The following is a 22,662-nucleotide window of genomic DNA, read 5'->3' as shown; positions in this document are numbered from 1 at the left end:
TAACACTGAAAGAGTAGCGGAGACCGCCTTACGTGCATGGTGATTTTGACAAACTTCGGGTTGATTTCCCGGAACTTGGGGGATATTTTCCAGTCCCGGGGACTCTCAACTAACCCCTGCTTGTCTTGGTTTGCAGTGAAATGGACACAGCGAAAGTTATTGAACTCTCACTTTCGAGCTTCTCGGCCAAAATAGAGCCCCATTTTACTTTAAGATTAAAAGGGTAGGCGAGACCGTCTTGAGCGAATCGTGATTTTGAGCAATTTCGCGTTTATTTCCCGAAACTTGGGGGATATATTCCAGTCAAAGGGACTCTACAGTAACTCCTGATGCCCTTGGTTTTCAGTGAAATGGACAGAGCACAACTTTGGAGCTTCTGGGCAGAAATATAGCCCCACTTTACTTTAAGACTGAAAGAGTAGATGAGACCGCCTTACGCGCATCGTAATTTTGACGAACTTCGAATGGATTTCCCGGAACTTGGGGGATATTTTCCAGTCTCTTGGACAATAAACTAAGTCCTGATGGCCTTGTTTTGAAGTAAAATGGACACAACAAAACTTTTTGAACGCTCACTTTCTAGCTCGTGGGCAGGAATAAAGCCTCACTTCACTTTAAGACTGAAACAGTAAGCGAGACCGCCTAACGCGCACCGTGATTTTCACCAACTTCGGCTAAATTTCCCTGAACTTGGGGGGATATTTTCCAGTCCGGAAGACTCTTAACTAACCCCTGATGGCCTGCGTTTGCATTGAAATGGATACAGCAAATTTTTTTGAAGCTCACTTTTGAGCTTCTGGGCCGAAATATAGCCCCACTTCACTTTAAGACTGAAAGACTAGCCAAGACCGTCTTGCGCGCATCGTGATTTTGACCAACTCTTCTCGATTTTCCGGAACTTGGGAAATATATTGCAGTCCCGGGGTCTCTAAACTAACTCCTGATAGCCTTGGTTTGCAGTGAAATGGAGACAGCAAATTTTTTGCAGCGCTCACTTTGGAGCTTCTGGGCCGAAATAGAGCCCCACTTCACCTTAAGACTGAAAGAGTAGCCGAGGCCGCCTTAGGCGCATCGTGATTTTGACCAACTTCGGCTTGAGTTGCCAGAACTTAAAAGATATTTTCCACTCCCGGGGACTCTAAACTAACTCATGATGGCCTTGGTTTTCAGTGAAATTGACAGAGGAAAACTTTTTGAACGCTCACTTTCCAGCTTCTGGACCGAAATATAGCCCTACTTCACTTTCAGACTCAAAGAGTAGCCGAGACCGCCTTACGCGAATCGTTATTTTAACCAACTTCGTCTCGATTTGGCGGAACTTGGAGGATATTTTCCAGTTCCGGGGATTGTAAACTACTTCCTGAGGGCCTTGCTTTGCAGTGAAGTGGGCACAGCATAACTTTTTGAACGCTCACTTTCGAGCTTCTGGGCCAAAGTATACAGCCACGTCACTTTAAGACTGAAAGAGTAGCCGAGACTGCTTTACGCGCATCGTGATTTTCACAAACTTCGGCTGGATTTCCCGGAACTTGGGGGATATTTTGATGTCCCGGAGACTGTAAACTATCTCCTGATGTGGCTTGGTTCGCTGTGAAATGGACACAGCAAAACTTTTTGAACTGTCACTTTCGAGCTTCTGGGCCGAAATATAGCCCGAGTTCACTTTAAGAATGAAAGAATAGCCGAGACCGCCTTACGCGCATCGTGATTTTGATCAACTTTGGCTCCATTTCCCAGGAAATGGGAAATATTTTCCGGTACCGCGGACTCTAAAGTAACTCCTGATTGCCTTGGTTTGCATTGAAATGGAGAGAGCAAAACTTTTTCAACGCTCCCCTTCGGGCTTCTGAGCCGAAATATAGCCCCGCTTGAGTTTAAGACTGAAAGAGTAGCCGAGACCGTCTTACGCGCATCGTGATTTTGACCAACTTCGGCTCGATTTCCCGAAACTTCGGGGATATATTGAAGTTCCAAGAACTCTAAACTAACCCCTGATGGCCTTGGTCTGTAGTGAAATGGAGACAGCAAATTTTTTTGAACGCTTACTTTCGAAATTCTGGGCCGAAAGATAGCCCCACTTCACTTTAAGACTGAAATAGTAGCCGAGACCGCCTTAGACGCATCGTGATTTTGACCAACTTCGGCTTGAGTTGCCAGAACTTAAGGGATATGTTTTAGTCCCGCGGACTCTAAACTAACTCATGATGGCCTTGATTTTCAGTTAAATTGAGAGAGCAAAACTTTTTGAACGCTCACTTTCGAGCTTCTGGGCCGAAATATACAGCCACGTCACTTCAAGACTAAAAGAGTAGTAAAGACTGCTTTACGCGCATCGTGATTTTGACAAACTTCGGCTCGATTTCCCGGGACTTGGGGGATATTTTGATGTCCTGGACACTGTAAACAATCTGCTGATGCGGGATGGTTTGCGGTGAAATGCACAAAGCGTAACTTTTTAAAGGTTCACTTTCTAACTTCTGGGCCGAAATATAGCCCCACTTTACTTTAAGACTCAAAGAGTAGCCGAGACCGTCTTACGCGCATCGTGATTTTGACAACCTTCCGTTCGATTTCCCGGAACTTCGGCGAGATATTCCAGTCCCGGGGACTCTAAACTAACTGCTGATGGCCTTGGTTTGGAGTGAAATGGACACAGCACATTTTTTTGAACGCTCGCTTTCGAGCTTCTCGGCCGAAATATAGCCCTACTTCACTTTAAGACTGAAAGAGTAGCCGAGACCGCCTTACGCGCATCGTAATTTTGACCAAATTCGGCTCGATTTGCCGGAAGTTGGCGAATATTTTCAACTCCCGGGGACGCTAAACTAACTTCCGATGGCCTTAGTTTGCAGTTAAATGGACACAGCAAAACTTTTTGAACGTTCACCTTCGAGCTTCAGTGCCGCAATATAGCCCTACTTCAATTTAAGACTGAAAGAATAACCGAGAGCCCGTTACGCGCATCGTAATTTTCATCAACTTCGGCGCCATTTCCTGGAACTTGGAGAATATTTTCCAGTTCCGGGCACTCTAAACTAACTCCTGATTGCCTTGGTTTGCAGTCAAATGGACACAGCAAAACTTTTTGAAGGCTCACTTTCGAGCTTGTGGGCCTCAATATAGCCACACTTCACTTTAAGACTGAAACAGTAGCCGAGGCCGCGTTACGCGCATGGTGATTTTGAGCAACTTCTGCTCGCTTTCCTGGAACTTGGGGAATATTTTCCAGTCCCGGGGACTCTAAACTAACTCCTGATGGCCATGGTTTGCAGTGAAATTCACACAGCACAAGTTTTTGAACGAACACTTTCGAGCTTGTAGGCCGAAATATAGTCCCACATCACTTGCAACTTAAAGAGTAGCCGAGACCGGCGTGCGCGCATCGTGATTTTGACCAACTTCGGGTCGATATTCCGGAACTTGGGGGATATTTTCCAGTCCCAGGGACTCTAAACTAACTCTTGATGGCCTTGGTTTGCAGTGAAATGGAGACAGCAAAACTCTTTCAACGCTCACCTTCAAGCTTCTGGGCCGAAATATAGCCCACTTTACTTTAATACTGAAAAAGTAGCCGAGACCGCCTTACGCGCATCGTGATTTTGACAAACTTCGGGTGGATTTCCCGGAACTTGGGGGATATTTTCCAGTCCCTTGGACGCTAAACTAGGTGCCGATGGCCTTGTTTTGCAGTGAAAGGGACACAGCAAAGCTTTTTGAAGACTCACTTTCGAGGTTGTGGGCCGAAATATAGCCATACTTCACTTTAAGACTGAAACAGTAGCCGAGACCACGTTTCGCGCATCGTGATTTTGATCAACTTCTTTTCGATTTCCCGGAACTTGCGATATATTTTCCAGTCCTGGGGACTCTAAACTAACTCGTGCTGGTCTTGGTTTGCAGTGAAAGGAAAACAGAAAAAGGTTTTGAACGCATACTTTCGAGCTTCTGGGCCGAAATATAGGCCCACTTCACTTTAAGACTGAAAGAGTAGCCGAAACCGCCTTACGTGCATCGTGATTTTGAGCAACCTCGGCTCGATTTGCCGCAACTAAGGGGATATATTCCAGTTCTAAGGACTCTAAACTACTTCCTGAGGCCCTTGGTTTGCAGTAAAATGGACCCAGAAAATCTTTTTGAACGCTCAATTTCGAGCTTCTGGGCCAAAATATAGCCCCCCATTACTTTAACACTGAAAGAGTAGCCGAGACCGCCTTACGTGCATGGTGATTTTGACAAACTTCGGGTTGATTTCCCGGAACTTGGGGGATATTTTCCAGTCCCGGGGACTCTCGACTAACTCCTGCTTGTCTTGGTTTGCAGTGAAATGGACACAGCGAAAGTTTTTGAACGCTCACTCTCGAGCTTCTGGGCCGATATAGAGCCCCATTTTACTTCAAGACTGAAAGAGTAGGCGAGACCGTCTTGAGCGAATCGTGATTTTGAGCAATTTCGCGTTTATTTCCCGAAACTTGGGGGATATATTCCAGTCAAAGGGACTCTACAGTAACTCCTGATGGCCTTGGTTTTCAGCGAAATGGACAGAGCACAACCTTGGAGCTTCTGGGCAGAAATATAGCCCCACTTTACTTTAAGACTGAAAGAGTAGATGAAACCGCCTTACGCGCATCGTAATTTTGACGAACTTCGAATGGATTTCCCGGAACTTGGGGGATATTTTGCAGTCCCTTGGACGCTAAACTAAGTCCTGATGGCCTTGTTTTGAAGTAAAATGGACACAGCAAAACTTTTTGAAGGCTCACTTTCGAGCTTGTGGGCCTCAATATAGCCACACTTCACTTTAAGACTGAAACAGTAGCCGAGGCCGCGTTACGCGCATGGTGATTTTGAGCAACTTCTGCTCGCTTTCCTGGAACTTGGGGAATATTTTCCAGTCCCGGGGACTCTAAACTAACTCCTGATGGCCATGGTTTGCAGTGAAATTCACACAGCACAAGTTTTTGAACGAACACTTTCGAGCTTGTAGGCCGAAATATAGTCCCACATCACTTGCAACTTAAAGAGTAGCCGAGACCGGCGTGCGCGCATCGTGATTTTGACCAACTTCGGGTCGATATTCCGGAACTTGGGGGATATTTTCCAGTCCCAGGGACTCTAAACTAACTCTTGATGGCCTTGGTTTGCAGTGAAATGGAGACAGCAAAACTCTTTCAACGCTCACCTTCAAGCTTCTGGGCCGAAATATAGCCCACTTTACTTTAATACTGAAAAAGTAGCCGAGACCGCCTTACGCGCATCGTGATTTTGACAAACTTCGGGTGGATTTCCCGGAACTTGGGGGATATTTTCCAGTCCCTTGGACGCTAAACTAGGTGCCGATGGCCTTGTTTTGCAGTGAAAGGGACACAGCAAAGCTTTTTGAAGACTCACTTTCGAGGTTGTGGGCCGAAATATAGCCATACTTCACTTTAAGACTGAAACAGTAGCCGAGACCACGTTTCGCGCATCGTGATTTTGATCAACTTCTTTTCGATTTCCCGGAACTTGCGATATATTTTCCAGTCCTGGGGACTCTAAACTAACTCGTGCTGGTCTTGGTTTGCAGTGAAAGGAAAACAGAAAAAGGTTTTGAACGCATACTTTCGAGCTTCTGGGCCGAAATATAGGCCCACTTCACTTTAAGACTGAAAGAGTAGCCGAAACCGCCTTACGTGCATCGTGATTTTGAGCAACCTCGGCTCGATTTGCCGCAACTAAGGGGATATATTCCAGTTCTAAGGACTCTAAACTACTTCCTGAGGCCCTTGGTTTGCAGTAAAATGGACCCAGAAAATCTTTTTGAACGCTCAATTTCGAGCTTCTGGGCCAAAATATAGCCCCCCATTACTTTAACACTGAAAGAGTAGCCGAGACCGCCTTACGTGCATGGTGATTTTGACAAACTTCGGGTTGATTTCCCGGAACTTGGGGGATATTTTCCAGTCCCGGGGACTCTCGACTAACTCCTGCTTGTCTTGGTTTGCAGTGAAATGGACACAGCGAAAGTTTTTGAACGCTCACTCTCGAGCTTCTGGGCCGATATAGAGCCCCATTTTACTTCAAGACTGAAAGAGTAGGCGAGACCGTCTTGAGCGAATCGTGATTTTGAGCAATTTCGCGTTTATTTCCCGAAACTTGGGGGATATATTCCAGTCAAAGGGACTCTACAGTAACTCCTGATGGCCTTGGTTTTCAGCGAAATGGACAGAGCACAACCTTGGAGCTTCTGGGCAGAAATATAGCCCCACTTTACTTTAAGACTGAAAGAGTAGATGAAACCGCCTTACGCGCATCGTAATTTTGACGAACTTCGAATGGATTTCCCGGAACTTGGGGGATATTTTGCAGTCCCTTGGACGCTAAACTAAGTCCTGATGGCCTTGTTTTGAAGTAAAATGGACACAACAAAACTTTTTGAACGCTCACTTTCGAGGTTGTGGGCCGAAATATAGCCACACTTCACTTTAGGACTGACACAGTAGCCGAGAGCACGTTGCGCGCATCATGAATTTGATCAACTTCGGCTCGATTTCCCGGGACTTCGGGGATATTCTCCAGTCCTGGGGACTCTAAACTCACTTCTGATGGCTTTGGTTTGCACTGAAAGTGACAGAGCAAAACTTTCAAACACTCACTTTCGAGCTTCTGGGCCGAAATATAGCCCCACTTCACTTTAAGACTGAAAGAGTAGCCGAGACCACCTTACGCACATCGTGATTTTGACCAACTTCGGCTCGATTTACCGGAACTTGGGGGATATTTTCCAGTCCCGAGGACTCTTAAGTAACCCCTGATGGCCTTGGTTTGCATTGAAATGGATACAGCAAAACTTTTTGAACGCTCACTTTTGAGCTTCTGGGCCGAAATATAGCCCCACTTCACTTTAAGACTGAAAGAGTAGCTGAGACCGTCTTACGCGCATCGTGATTTTGACCAACGTCTTCTCGATTTTCCGGAACTTGGGAAATACATTCCACTCACGGGGACTCTAAACTAACTACTGATAGCCTTGGTTTGCAGTGAAATAGACACAGCGAAACTTTTTGAACGCTCACTCTCGAGCTTCTGGACCGAAATATAGCCCCACTTTACTTTAAGACAAAGAGTAGCCGAGACCGTCTTGCGCAAATCGTCATTTTGACCAACTTCGGGTCGGTTTCCCGGAACTTGGGGGATATATTCCATTTCCGCGGGCTCTAACCAACTCCTGATGGCCTTGGTTTTCAGTGAAATGGACAAAGGAAAGCTTTTTGAACACTCTCTTTGTAGCTTCTTGGCCGAAATAGAATCCCACTTCACTTTCAGACTGAAATAGTAGCCGAGACCGCCTCACGCGCAACGTGAGTTAGACCAAGTTCAGCTCGATTTCACGCAACTTTTGGGATATTTTCCAGTCCGGGGGACTCTAACCTAACTCCAGATGGCGTTGATTTGCTCTGAAATGCGCACAGCATAAATTTTTGAACGCCCACTTTGGAGCTTCTCGGCCGAAATATAGCCCCACTTCACTTTAAGACTGAAAGAGTAGCCGAGATCGCCTTAGGCGCATAGTGATTTTGACCATTTTCGGATCGCTTTCTCGGAGCTTGGGAGATATTTTCCAGTCCCGGGGACTCTAAACTAACTCCTGATCGCCTTGCTTTGCATTGAAATGGACAGAGCAAAACTTTTTGAACGCTCACTTTCGAGCTTGTGGGCGGAAATATGGCCACACTTTACTTTAAGACTGAAACAGTAGCCGAGACCGCATTTCGCGCGTCGTGATTTTGATGAACTTCGGCTCGCTTTCCCGGAACTTGGGGAATATATTCCAGTCCCGGGGACCCTAAACTAAGTCCTGATGGCCTTGTTTTGAAGTGAAACGGACACAGCAAAACTTTTTGAACGCTCACTTTCTAGCTTGTGGGCCAAAATATAGCCACACTTGACTTTAAGACTGAAAGAGTAGCCGAGACCACGTTACGCGCATCATGAATTTGATCAATTTCGGCTCCAATTCCCGGGACTTGGGGGATATGTTCCAGTCCCGGGGACTCTAAACTAACTCCTGATGGCGTTGGTTTGCATTGAAATGGACACAGCACAAGTTTTTGAACGCTCACTTTCGAGCTTCTGGGCCGAAATATAGCCCCACTTCACTTAAGACTGAAAGAGTAGCCGAGACCGCCTTGCTCGCATCGTGAGTTTGACAAACTTCCGGTCGATATTCCGGAACTTGGGGGATATTTTCCAGTCCCTGAAACTCTAAACTAACTCCTCATGGCCTTGGTTTGCAGTGAAATGGACAGAGCAAAACTTTTTGAACGCTCACCTTCGACCTTCCTGGCCGAAATAAAACCCCACTTTACTTTAAGACTTAAAGAGTAACCGAGACCACCTAACGCGCATTGTGATTTTGACAAACTTCGGGTGGATCTCCCGGAACTTGGGGAATATTTTCCAGTCTCGGGGACCCTAAACTATCTTTTGATAGCTTTGGTTTGCAGTGAAATGCACACAGCAAAACTTTTTGAACGCTCACTTTCGAGCTTCTGCACAGAAATATACCCCCACTTCACTTTAAGACTGAAAGGGTAGCCGAGACCGCTTTGGGAGCATCGTGATTTTGACCAACTTCAGCTCGATTTACCGGAACTTGGGGAATATTTTCCAGTGCCAGGGACGCTAAACTAACTCGTGATGGCCTTGTTTTTCAGTCAAAGAACACAGCAAAACTTTTTGAAGGCTCACTTTCGGGCTTCTGGCCCCAAAATATAGCCCCACTTCACCTTAAGACTGAAACAGTAGCCGATACCCCATCTCGCACATCGTGATTTTGATCAACTTCGGTTCGATTCCCCGGAACTTGGGCAATATTTTTCAGTCACGGGGACTCTAAACTAACCCCTGATGGCCTTGGTTTGCAGTGAAATGGACACAGCAAAACCTTTTGAACGCTCACTTTCGGGCTTCTGGCCCTAAATATAGCCCCACTTCACTTTAAGACAGAAAGAGTGGCCGAGACCACTTTAGGGGCATCGTGATTTTGACCAACCTCGGCTCAATTTCCCGGACCTTCGGGCATATTTTCTTTTCCCGGGGACGCTAAACTAACTCCTGATGTCCTTGGTTTGCAGTGAAATGAACACAGCAAGACTTTTTGAACACTCACTTTCGGGCTTCTTGCCCGAAATATAGTCCCACTTCACTCTAAGACTGAAAGAGTAGCCGACACTACCTTACGCAAATCGTGATTTTGACCAACTTCGGCTCGATTTCCCGGAAGTTGGGGGATATTTTCCAGTCCCGGGGACTCTAAACTAGCTCCTGATGGCTTTGGTTTGCAGTCAAATAAACACAGGGAAACTTTCTGAACGCTCACTTTCAAGCTCCTGGCCAGGAATAAAGCCTCACTTCACTTTAAGACTGAAACAGTAAGCGAGACCGCCTAACGCGCACCGTGATTTTGACCAACTTCGGCTAAATTTCCCTGAACTTGGGGGGATATTTTCCAGTCCCGAAGACTCTTAAGTAGCCCCTGATGGCCTTCGTTTGCATTGAAATGGATACAGCAAAACTTTTTGAAGCTCACTTTTGAGCTTCTGGGCCAAAATATAGCCCCACTTCACTTTAAGACTGAAAGACTAGCCAAGATCGTCTTGCGCGCATCGTGATTTTGACCAACGTCTTCTCGATTTTCCGGAACTTGGGAAATATATTGCAGTCCCGGGGTCTCTAAACTAACTCCTGATTGCCTTGGTTTGCAGTGAAATGGACACAGCAAATTTTTTGCAGCGCTCACTTTGGAGCTTCTGGGCCGAAATAGAGCCCCACTTCACTTTAAGACTGAAAGAGTAGCCGAGGCCGCCTTAGGCGCATCGTGATTTTGACCAACTTCGGCTTGAGTTGCCAGAACTTAAAAGATATTTTCCACTCCCGGGGACTCTAAACTAACTCATGATTGCCTTGGTTTTCAGTGAAATTGAGAGAGGAAAACTTTTTGAACGCTCACTTTCGAGCTTCTGGACCGAAATATAGCCCTACTTCACTTTCAGACTCAAAGAGTAGCCGAGGCCGCCTTACGCGAATCGTTATTTTGACCAACTTCGTCTCGATTTGGCGGAAATTGGAGGATATTTTCCAGTTCCGGGGACTGTAAACTACTTCCTGAGGGCCTTGCTTTGCAGTGAAATGGGCACAGCATAACTTTTTGAACGCTCACTTTCAAGCTTCTGGGCCAAAATATACAGCCACGTCACTTTAAGACTAAGAGAATAGCCGAGACTGCTTTACGCGCATCGTGATTTTCACAAACTTCGGCTCGATTTCCCGGAACTTGGGGGATATTTTGATGTCCCGGAGACTGTAAACTATCTCCTGATGTGGCTTGGTTCGCGGTGAAATGGACACAGCAAAACTTTTTGAACTGTCACTTTCGAGCTTCTGGGCCGAAATATAGCCCGAGTTCACTTTAAGAATGAAAGAATAGCCGAGACCGCCTTACGCGCATCGTGATTTTGATCAACTTTGGGTCGATTTCCCAGGAAATGGGAAATATTTTCCGGTACCGGGGACTCCAAAGTAACTCCTGATTGCCTTGGTTTGCACTGAAATGGAGAGAGCAAAACTTTTTCAACGCTCCCGTTCGGGCTTCTGAGCCGAAATATAGCCCCGCTTCAATTTAAGACTGAAATAGTAGCCAAGACCGTCTTACGCGCATCGTGATTTTGACCAACTTCGGCTCGATTTCCCGAAACTTCTGGGATATATTCAAGTTCCAAGGACTCTAAACTGATGGCCTTGGTCTGGAGTGAAATGGACACAGCAAATTTTTTTGAACGCTTACTTTCGAAATTCTGGGCCGAAATATAGCCCCACTTCACTTTAAGACTGAAATAGTAACCGAGACCGCCATAGACGCATCGTGATTTTGACCAACTTCGGCTTGAGTTCCCAGAACTTAAGGGATATTTTTTAGTCCCGCGGACTCTAAACTAACTCATGATGGCCTTGGTTTTCAGTTAAATTGAGAGAGCAAAACTTTTTGAACGCTCACTTTCGAGCTTCTGGGCCGAAATATACAGCCACGTCACTTTAAGACTAAAAGAGTAGCCGAGACTGCCTTACGCGCATCGTGATTTTGACAAACTTCGGCTCGATTTCCCGGAACTTGGGGGATATTTTGATGTTCCGGACACGGTAAACAATCTGCTGATGTGGCTTGGTTTGCGGTGAAATGGACACAGCAAAACTTTTTGAACTTTCACTTTCGAGCTTCTGGGCCGAAATATAGCCCCAGTTCACATTAAGAATCAAAGAGTAGCCGAGACCGCCTTACGCGCATCCTGATTTTGACAAAATTCGGCTCGATTTCCCCGAACTTGGGCGATATTGTCCAGTCCCGAGCAGTCTAAACTAACTTCTGAGGGCCTTGGTTTGCAGTGAAATGAACAAGGTAACACTTTTTGAACGCTCAGTTTCGAGCTTCTGGGCCGAAATACAACCGTACTTCACTTTAAGACTGAAATAGTAGCCGAGACCTCCTTACGAGTATCGTGATTTTCACCCCGTTCAGCTCGATTTCCCGGAACTTGGGGGATATTTTCCAGTCCGGGGGACCTTAAACTAACTCCTGATTGCCTTGGTTTGCAGTTAAATGCACAAAGCGTAACTTTTTAGAGGTTCACTTTCGAGCTTCTGGGCCGAAATATAGCCCCACTTTACTTTAAGACTCAAAGAGTAGCCGAGACCGTCTTACGCGCATCGTGATTTTGAGATACTTCCGTTCGATTTCCCGGAACTTCGGGGATATATTCCAGTCCCGGAGACTCTAAACTAACTGCTGATGGCCTTGGTTTGCAGTGAAATGGACACAGCACATTTTTTTGAACGCTCACTTTCGAGCTTCTTCGCCGAAATATAGCCCTACTTCACTTTAAGACTGAAAGAGTAGCCGTGACCGCCTTACGCGCATCGTGATTTTGGGCTACTTCGGCTCGATTTCCCGGAACTTGGGAGATAATTCCCAGTCCCGGGCACTCTAAACTAATTCCTGATGGCCTTGGTTTTCAGTGAAATGGACACAGCCAAACTTTTTGAACGTTCACTTTCGAGCTTCTGGGCCGAAATATAGCCCCACTTCACTTTAAGACTGAAAGAGTAGCCGGGACCGCTTTACGCGCATGGTAATTTTGTCGAACTTCGGCTTAATTTCCTGGGACTTGGGGGATATTTTCCAGTCCCGGAAGCTCTAAACTAACTCCTGAATGGCTTGGTTTTTAGTCAAATGGACACAGGTAAAGGGAGCGCACGCTCGGTTTCCAGGTTGTAGGCCGAAATATAGCCCCACTTTATTTTAAGACTGAAAGTGTACACGAAACCGCCTTAAGCGCATCGAAATTTTTAGCCACTATGGCTCGATATGCCAAAACTTGGGGGATATTTTCCAGTCCCGGGGACTCTACCCTAACTCTTGATGGCCTTAGTTTTCAGTAAAATGGTCACAGGTAACAGGAGCGCACGCTCGGTGTCGAGCTTCTAGCCCGAAATGTAGCCCCAGTTCATTTTAAGACTGAAAGAGTAAACGAAACTGCCGTACGCCTATCGTAATTTTAAGAAAGTATGGCTCAATTTGCCGAAACTTGAAGGATAGCTTCTAGTCTCGAGGATTCTAAACTATCTCCTGGTGGACTTAGTTCTTAGTGAAATGGACACAGGTAAAAGGAGCGCACGCTCGGTGTCGAGCTTGTAGAACCGAAATATAGCCCCACTTCATTTTCGGAGTAAACGAGTAGCCGAGACCGCCTTACGCGCATCGTGATTTTGAGCATCTTTGGCTCGATTTGCCGGAATTCGGGCAATATTTTCCAGTCCCGAGGACTCTATGTTAACTCCTGATGAACTTAGTTTTCAGTGATATGTACACAGGCCAAAGGAGCGCACGCTCGGTCTTGAGCTTCTCGGCCGAAATATAGCCCCACTTCATTTTAAGACTGAAAGAGTAGCCGAGACCGCCTTCCGCGCATCGTGATTTTGAGCATCTTTGGCTCGATCTGCCAGAATTTGGGAAATATTTTCCAGTGCCAAGGACTCTAAACTAACTCCTGATGGCCTAAGATGTCAGTGAAATGGACACAGGTAAAATTAGCGCACGCCCGGTCTCGAGCTTCTAGGTCGAAATATAGCCCCCTTAATTTTAAGACTGAAAGAGTAGCCGAGACCGCGTTACGCGCATCGTGATTTTGGGCCACTTTTGCTCGATTTCCCGGAAGTTGGCGAATAATTTAAAGTCCCGGGGACGCTAAACTAACTCCCGACGACCTTGCTTTGCAGTTTAATGAACACAGCAAAACATTCTGAACGCTCACCTTCGAGCTTCAGTGCCGCAATATAGCCCTACTTAAATTTAAGACTGAAAGAATAACCGAGAGTCCGTTACGCGCATCGTAATTTTCATCAACTTCGGCGCCATTTCCTGGAACTTGGAGAATATTTTCCAGTTCCGGGGACTCTAAACTAACTCCTGATTGCCTTGGTTTGTAGTCAAATGGACACAGGAAAACTTTTTGAAGGCTCACTTTCGAGCTTGTGGGCCTCAATATAGCCACACTTGACTTTAAGACTGAAACAGTAGCCGAGACCGCGTTACGCGCATGGTGATTTTGAGCAACTTCTGCCCGCTTTCCTGGAACTTGGGGAATATTTTCCAGTCCCGGGGACTCTAAACTAACTCCTGATGGCCATGGTTTGCAGTGAAATTCACACAGCACAAGTTTTTGAACGAACACTTTCGAGCTTGTAGGCCGAAATATAGTCCCACATCACTTGCGACCTAAAGAGTAGCCGAGACCGGCGTGCGCGCATCGTGATTTTGACCAACTTCGGGTCGATATTCCGGAACTTGGGGGATATTTTCCAGTCCCAGGGACTCTAAACTAACTCTTGATGGCCTTGGTTTGCAGTGAAATGGAGACAGCAAAACTTTTTGAACGCTCACCTTCAAGCTTCTTGGCCGAAATATAGCCCACTTTACTTTAATACTGGAAAAGTAGCCGAGACCGCCTTACGCGCATCGTGATTTTGACAAACTTCGGGTGGATTTCCCGGAGCTTGGGGGATATTTTCCAGTCCCTTGGACGCTAAACTAGGTGCCGATGGCCTTGTTTTGCAGTGAAATGGACACAGCAAAGCTTTTTGAAGGATCACTTTCGAAGTTGTGGGCCGAAATATAGCCATACTTCACTTTAAGACTGAAACAGTAGCCGAGACCACGTTTCGCGCATCGTGATTTTGATCAACTTCTTTTCGATTTCCCGGAACTTGCGAAATATTTTCCAGTCCTGGGGACTCTAAACTAACTCGTGCTGGTCTTGGTTTGCAGTGAAACGGAAAGAGAAAAAGTTTTTGAACGCATACTTTCGAGCTTCTGGACCGAAATAGAACCCCACTTCACTTCAAGACTGAAAGAGTAGCCGATACCGCCTTACGTGCATTCGTGATTTTGAGGAACCTCGGCTCGATTTGCAGCAACTAAGGGGATATATTCCAGTTCTGAGGACTCTAAACTAATTCCTGATGGCCTTGGTTTGCAGTAAAATGGAGCCACCAATACTTTTTGAACGCTCAATTTCGAGCTTCTGGGCCAAAATATAGCCCCCTATTACTTTAACACTTAAAGAGTAGCCGAGACCGCCTTACGTGCATGGTGATTTTGACAAACTTCGGGTTGATTTCCCGGAACTTGGGGGATATTCTCCAGTCCCGGGGACTCTCAACTAACTCCTGCTTGTCTTGGTTTGCAGTGAAATGGACACAGCGAAAGTTTTTGAACGCTCACTCTCGAGCTTCTGGGCCGAAATAGAGCCCCATTTTACTTTAAGACTGAAAGAGTAGGCGAGACCGTCTTGAGCGAATCGTGATTTTGACTAGTTTTGCGTTTATTTCCCGAAACTTGGGGGATATATTCCAGTCAAAGGGACTCTAGAGTAACTCCTGATGGCCTTGGTTTTTGAGTGAAATAGACAGAGCACAACTTTGGAGCTTAGGGGCAGAGATATAGCCCCACTTTTCTTTAAAACTGAAAGAGTAGATGAGACCGCCTTACGCGCATCGTAATTTTGAGAACCTTTGAATGGGTTTCCCGGAACTTGGGGGATATTTTGCAGTCCCTTGGACGCTAAACTAAGTCCTGATGGCCTTGTTTTAAAGTAAAATGGACGCAACAAAACTTTTTGAACGCTCACTTGCGAGCTTGTGGGCCGAAACATAGCCACACTTCACTTTAGGACTGACACAGTCGCCGAGACCACGTTACGCGCATCATGAATTTGATCAACTTCGGCTCCAATTTTCGGGACTTGGGGGATATGTTCTACTCCCGGGGACTCTTAACTAACTCCTGATGGCCTTCGTTTGCATTGAAATTGACACAGCACAATTTTTTGAACGCACACTTTCGAGATTCTGGGCCGAAATATAGCCCCACTTCACTTAAGACTGAAAGAGTAGCCGAGACCGCCTTGCTCGCATCGTGAGTTTGACAAACTTCCGGTCGATATTCCGGAACTTGGGGGATATTTTCCAGTCCCAGGAGCTCTAAACTAACTCCTCATGGCCTTGGTTTGCAGTGAAATGGACAGAGCAAAAGTTTTTGAACGCTCACCTTCGAGCTTCCTGGCCGAAATAAAGCCCCACTTTACTTTAAGACTTAAAGAGTAACCGAGATCACCTTACGCGCATTGTGATTTTGACAAACTTCGGGTGGATCTCCCGGACCTTGGGGAACATTTTCCAGTCCCTTGGATGCTAAACTAAGTCCTGATGGCCTTGTTTTGCAGTGAAATGGACACAGCAAAACTTTTTGAACGCTCACTTTCGAGCTTGTGGGCCGAAATATAGCCACACTTTACTTTAAGAGTGAAACAGTAGCCGAGAGCGCATTCCGCGCATCGTGATTTTGATCAACTTCGGCTCGCTTTCCCGGAACTTGGGGAATATTTTCCAGTCCCGGGGACCCTAAACTAACTTTTAATAGCTTTGGTTTGCAGTGAAATGCACACAGCAAAACTTTTTGAACGCTCACTTTCGAGCTTCTGGACAAAAATATAGCCCCAATTGACTTTAAGACTAAAAGGGTAGCCGAGACCGCTTTGGGAGAATCGTGATTTTGACCAACTTCAGCTCGATTTACCGGAACTTGGGGAATATTTTCCAGTCCCAGGGACACTAAACTAACTCGTGATGGCCTTGTTTTTCAGTCAAAGAACACAGCAAAACGTTTTGAACGCTCACTTTCGGGCTTCTCGCCCGTAATATAGCCCCACTTCACTTTAAGACTGAAACAGTACGCGATGCAGCATTTCGCGCATCACGATTTTGATCAACTTCGGTTCGATTCCCCGGAACTTGGGCAATATTTTTCAGTCCCAGGGACTCTAAACTAACCCCTGATGGCCTTGGTTTGCAGTGAAATGGACACAGCAAAACTTTTTGAACGCTCACTTTCGGGCTTCTGGCCCGAAATATAGCCCCACTTCACTTTAAGACGGAAACAGTAAGCGAGACCGCCTAACGCGCACAGTGATTATGACCAACTTCGGCTAAATTTCCCTGAACTTGGTGGATATTTTCCAGTCCCGAAGACTCTTAAGTAACCCCTGATGGCCTTCGTTTGCATTGAAATGGATACAGCAAAACTTTTTGAAGCTCACTTTTGAGCTTCTGGGTCGAAATATAGCCCCACTTCACTTTAAGACTGAAAGACTAGCCAAGACCGTCTTGCGCGCATCGTGATTTTGACCAACGTCTTCTCGATTTTCCGGAACTTGGGAAATATATTGCAGTCCCGGGGACTCTAAACTAACTCCTGATTGCCTTGGTTTGCAGTGAAATGGACACAACAAATTTTTTGCAGCGCTCACTTTGGAGCTTCTGGGCCGAAATAGAGCCCCACTTCACTTTAAGACTGAAAGAGTAGCCGAGGCCGCCTTAGGCGCATCGTGATTTTGACCAACTTCGGCTTGAGTTGCCAGAACTTAAAAGATATTTTCCACTCCCGGGGACTCTAAATTAACTCATCATGGCCTTGGTTTTCAGTGAAATTGAGAGAGGAAAAGTTTTTGAACGCTCACTTTCGAGCTTCTGGACCGAAATATAGCCCTACTTGACTTTCAGACTCAAAGAGTAGCCGAGACCGCCTTACGCGAATCGTTATTTTGACCAACTTCGTCTCGATTTGGCGGAAATTGGAGGATATTTTCCAGTTCCGGGGACTGTAAACTACTTCCTGAGGGCCTTCCTTTGCAGTGAAATGGGCACAGCATAACTTTTTGAAGGCTCACTTTCGAGCTTCTGGGCCGAAATACAACCGTACTTCACTTTAAGACTGAAATAGTAAGTAGCCGAGACCTCCTTACGAGTATCGTGATTTTGACCCAGTTCAGCTCGATTTCCGGGAACTTGGGGGATATTTTCCAGTCCGGGAGACTTTAAACTAACTCCTGATGGCCTTGGTTTGCAGTTAAATGCACAAAGCGTAACTTTTTAAAGGTTCACTTTCGAGCTTCTGGGCCGAAATATAGCCCCACTTTACTTAAAGACTGAAAGAGTAGCCGAGACCGTCTTACGCGCATCGTGATTTTGACATACTTTCGTTCGATTTCCCGGAACTTCGGGGATATATTCCAGTCCCGGGGACTCTAAACTAACTGCTCATGGCCTTGGTTTGCAGTGAAATGGACACAGCACATTTTTTTAAACGCTCACTTTCGAGCTTCTCGGCCGAAATATAGCCCTACTTTACTTTAAGACTGAAAGAGTAGGGGAGACCACCTTACGCGCATCGTAATTTTGACCAACTTCGGCTCCATTTCCCAGAAGTTGGCGAATATTTTCAATTCCCGGGGAAGCTAAACTAGCTTCCGATGGCGTTAGTTTGCAGTTAAATGAACACGGCAAAGCTTTTTGAACGCTCACTTTCGAGCTTATGGCTCGAAATATAGCCCCACTTAACTTTAAGACTGAAAGAGTAGCCGAGACCGCCTTACGCGCATCGTGATTTTGGGATACTTCGGCTCGATTTCCCGGAAATAAGGGGATATTTTCCAGTCCCGGAGACTTTAAACTAACTCCTGATGGCCTTGGTTTCCAGTGAAATGGACACAGCAACACTTTTTGAACGCGCACTTTAGAGCTTGCTGGCCGACATATAGCCCTACTTCTTTTTAAGACTGAAAGAGTAGGCGGGAGCGCCTTACGCGCATTGTGATTTTGAGGATCTTCGGCTCGATCTGGCGAAACTTGGGAGATATTTTCCAGTCCCAAAGTCTCTAAACTCACTCCTGATTGTCTAAGAGGTGAGTGAAATAGACACAAAAATTTTTGAACCCTTACTTTCGAGCTTCTGGAGCTAAATCTAAGCCCACTTTACCTTAAGACTGAAAGAGTAGCCGAGACCCCCTTAAGCGCATGGTGATTTTGACTTACTTCGGGAGGATTTGCCGTAACTTGGGGGATATTTCCAGTTCCTTTGACGCTAAACTAAGTCGTGATGGCCTTGTTTTGCAGTGAAATGGAGACAGCAAAACTTTTTAAACACTCAGTTTCGAGCTTCTGGGCCGAAATATTGCCCCAATTCACTTTAAGACTGAAAGAGTAGCCGAGACCGCCGTACGCGCGTCGTGATTTTGACCAACTTCGGTTAAATTTCCCGGAACTTGGGGGATATTTTCCAGTCCCGGGGACTCTAAACTGGCCCCCAACGTCCTTGGTCTGCAGTAAAATGGACACAGCAAAACTTTTTGAACGCTCACTTTTGAGCTTCTGGGCCGAAATATAGCTCCACTTCACTTTAAGAGTGAAAGAGTAGCCGAGACCGCCTTACGCCCATGGTAATCTTGACCAACTTCGGCTCGATTTCCCGGAACTTGGGGGATATTTTCCAGTCCCGCGGACTCTAAAGTAACTCCCGATGGCCTTGCTCTGGAGTGAAATGGACACAGCACAACTTTTTGAACGCTCACTTTCGAGCTTCTGGGGGGAAATATTGCCCCAGTTCACTTTAAGAATGAAAGAGTAACCGGGACCGCCCTACGCGCATCGTGATTTTGACCAACTTTGGCTCGATTTCCCGGAAAATGGGGGATATTTTCCGGTACCGGGGACTCTAAACTAACTCCTGATTTCCTCGGTTTGCAGTGAAATGGACACAGCACAACTTTTTGAACGCTCACTTTTGAGCTTCTGGGCCGAAGCATAGCCCTACTTCACTTTAAGACTGAAAGACTAGCCGAGACCGCCTTAGGCGCATCGTGATTTTGGGCTACTTCGGCTCGATTTCCCGGAACTTGGGAGATAATTCCCAGTCCCGGGCACTCTAAAATAATTCCAGATGGCCTTGGTTTTCAGTGAAATGGACACAGCCAAACTTTTTGAACGTTCACTTTCGAGCTTCTGGGCCGAAATATAGCCCCACTTCACTTTAAGACTGAAAGAGTAGCCGGGACCGCCTTACGCGCATGGTAATTTTGTCGAACTTCGGCTTGATTTCCTGGGACTTGGGGGATATTTTCCAGTCCCGGAAGCTCTAAACTAACTCCTGAATGCCTTGGTTTTTAGTGAAATGGACACAGGTAAAAGGAGCGCACGCTCGGTTTCCAGGTTGTAGGCCCAAATATAGCCCCACTTTATTTTAAGACTGAAAGTGTGCACGAAACCGCCTTAAGCGCATCGAAAGTTTTAGCCACTATGGCTCGATATGCCAAAACTTTGGGGAATTTTCCAGTCCCGGGGACTCTACCCTAACTCTTGATGGCCTTAGTTTTCAGTCAAATGGTCACAGGTAACAGGAGCGCACACTCGGTGTCGAGCTTCTAGGCCGAAATGTAGGCCCAGTTCATTTTAAAACTGAAAGAGTAAACGAAACTGCCGTACGCCTATCGTAATTTTAAGAAAGTATGGCTCAATTTGCCGAAACTTGGAGGATAGCTTCCAGTCTCGAGGATTCTAAACTATCTCCTGATGGACTTAGTTCTTAGTGAAATTGACCCAGGTAAAAGGAACGCACGCTCGGTGTCGAGCTTGTAGAACCGAAATATAGCCCCACTTCATTTTCGGAGTAAACGAGTAGCCGAGACCGCCTTACGCGCATCGTGATTTTGAGAATCTTTGGCTCGATTTGCCGGAATTCGCGCAATATTTTCTAGTCCCGAGGACTCTACGTTAACTCCTGATGAACTTAGTTTTCAGTGATATGTACACAGGCAAAAGGAGCGCACGCTCGGTGTTGAGCTTCTCGGCCGAAATATAGCCCCACTTCATTTTAAGACTGAAAGAGTAGCCGAGACCGCCTTCCGAGCATCGTGATTTTGAGCAGTTTTGGCTCGATCTGCCAGATTTAGGGAAATATTTTCCAGTGCCAAGGACTCTAAACTAACTCCTGATGGCCTAAGATGTCAGTGAAATGGACACAGGTAAAATTAGTGCACGCCCGGTCTCGAGCTTCTAGGTCGAAATATAGCACCCCTTAATTTTAAGACTGAAAGAGTAGCCGAAACCGCCTTACGCGCATCGTGATTTTGGGCCACTTTTCCTCGATTTCCCGGAAGTTGGCGAATAATTTAAAGTCCCGGGGATGCTAAACTAAATCCCGATGACCTTGCTTTGCAGTTTAATGAACACAGCAAAACATTCTGAACGCTCACCTTCGAGCTTCAGTGAGGCAATATAGCCCTAGTTAAATTTAAGACTGAAAGAATAATCGAGAGCCCGTTACGCGCATCGTAATTTTCATCAACTTCGGCGCCATTTCCTGGAACTTGGAGAATATTTTCCAGTTCCGGGGACTCTAAACTAACTCCTGATTGCCTTGGTTTGCAGTCAAATGGACACAGCAAAACTTTTTGAACGCTCACTTTCGAGCTTGTGGGCCTAAATATAGCCACACTTGACTTTAAGACTGAAACAGTAGCCGAGACCGCGTTACGCGCATCGTGATTTTGAGCAACTTCTGCTCGCTTTCCTGGAACTTGGGGAATATTTTCCAGTCCCGGGGACTCTAAACTAACTCCTGATGGCGATGGTTTGCAGTGAAATTCACACAGCACAAGTTTTTGAACGAACACTTTCGAGCTTCTAGGCCGAAATATAGTCCCACATCACTTACGACTTAAGAGTGAATGCCTATAAAAATGGACCTAAATCGCCTATCAATGGCAGAGGTCGAAAAATTGATTTCGCTTGTATTTTGTCCATAGATAGGTCCTAGTAAGAATAGAAACGGACCATAGTTAGTTTCTGCTAATACAGCTTTCTTTGGTAGAAATACGCCAAAAACGATTTCGACCCGACTGGGCTCAAAATCTACTTCCGGTTTTGCTGAATTTTCCGAATATTTGATTGCCTCGCGCTCCGCAGAACAACTACTTGAGAATCTTTCAATGGATTTTATATTCAGTTCAGGTCTTGGTAGTATGACTGAGCGAAAAATAAAATAAATCAAAGTTAGTTTTGAGCCCGAAGAGAGGTAAAACTGAAACGCAAAATTTTACAGTATGTCGCAAGAGAATTATTGCTTAAAAACATCGCCATATTTTTCTATGGGCTATAACTTTAAATACCATAAAAACACTTTCTACGGGTTAAATATACACCCACCTGTTAGGATATCAAAAAATATCTCTGGGCAAATGGTTTCAAGTCGCCCGCCTTGGCCTGTGTTTCTCATAGATTTTGCCCAAAATCCGCCGTTGGAATGTAAGCAATTGCGTGACGCGGATAGCCACTCTCGAGTAAAATATTCGTTTCCAGCAATCCGATGAAAGCAATTTTTGAAACGTTGTGTGGATAAAATAATGGAAAATGTTTTTTTTTTTGTTTTTTGTTTTTGTTTTCTTTGTTTAACTTAGTATAAATATATATGTTTTTTCCTTTGCATTGCGACACCCACGACATCCATGATAAAGAACGTTACTACAGTACTCCGGGAAATGATTTTAACACTTGTTTATTTTATTGATTTCACTGATAACTTAAAACACAGTAGCAGTTTCAGAGATACACTTAACCAATCCTCTATGATTTATGGCAACTGAATCATTGACTGGCAAATAAAGTCAAGTGGAAATACCATAATTTCTATAGACTACTAACTGCGTGACGGCATGTCAGCTCTCATAGCTGTGTAGAAAATTTATACCTACACAATATGCTCAAACTCAGCTAGAAAACCCGGAATTTCTTGAATTGAATTAGCCGAGGAAGAAATTGCGTTTAAGTGTCAATCATACTGGGAAAAAAATCCATCTTTTCTACTTTGGTTGTTTGATCAATTAACTGAAATTTGCAGATCAAAATACTGGTAGACAAATAAACATTACAGTGGTCGATCTAGGACTAGGTTTACAATAACGGAGTTCCCGAATTCATCAATTTTAGAGTATTCGGATTAGTAGGGGTTTACAGTGAAAGGATATTCGGATTCTTAATCGTTTATACACGACGATAACTCCGGGAACATTCATGATGGAATGGTTAACAAGCAGTTTGTTGCCTCGACAACGAGAAACAAAATGCCTCCGAAAATAAGGCTAGGGGTAGGTTGAGACAGTCTGAAGTTTTCTTTCAACTCGCTGACCACGGTACTGTTGTCCATCATGCCAGGTTCCTCCAGGTATTTATTTAGGGTTTAGG

Source organism: Orbicella faveolata, unplaced genomic scaffold (genome assembly GCF_042242905.1).
Source record: "Orbicella faveolata isolate gen_17 unplaced genomic scaffold, um_ofav_v1 contig_24, whole genome shotgun sequence".
NCBI lineage: Eukaryota > Metazoa > Cnidaria > Anthozoa > Scleractinia > Merulinidae > Orbicella > Orbicella faveolata.
This window is presented reverse-complemented; position numbering follows the sequence as displayed.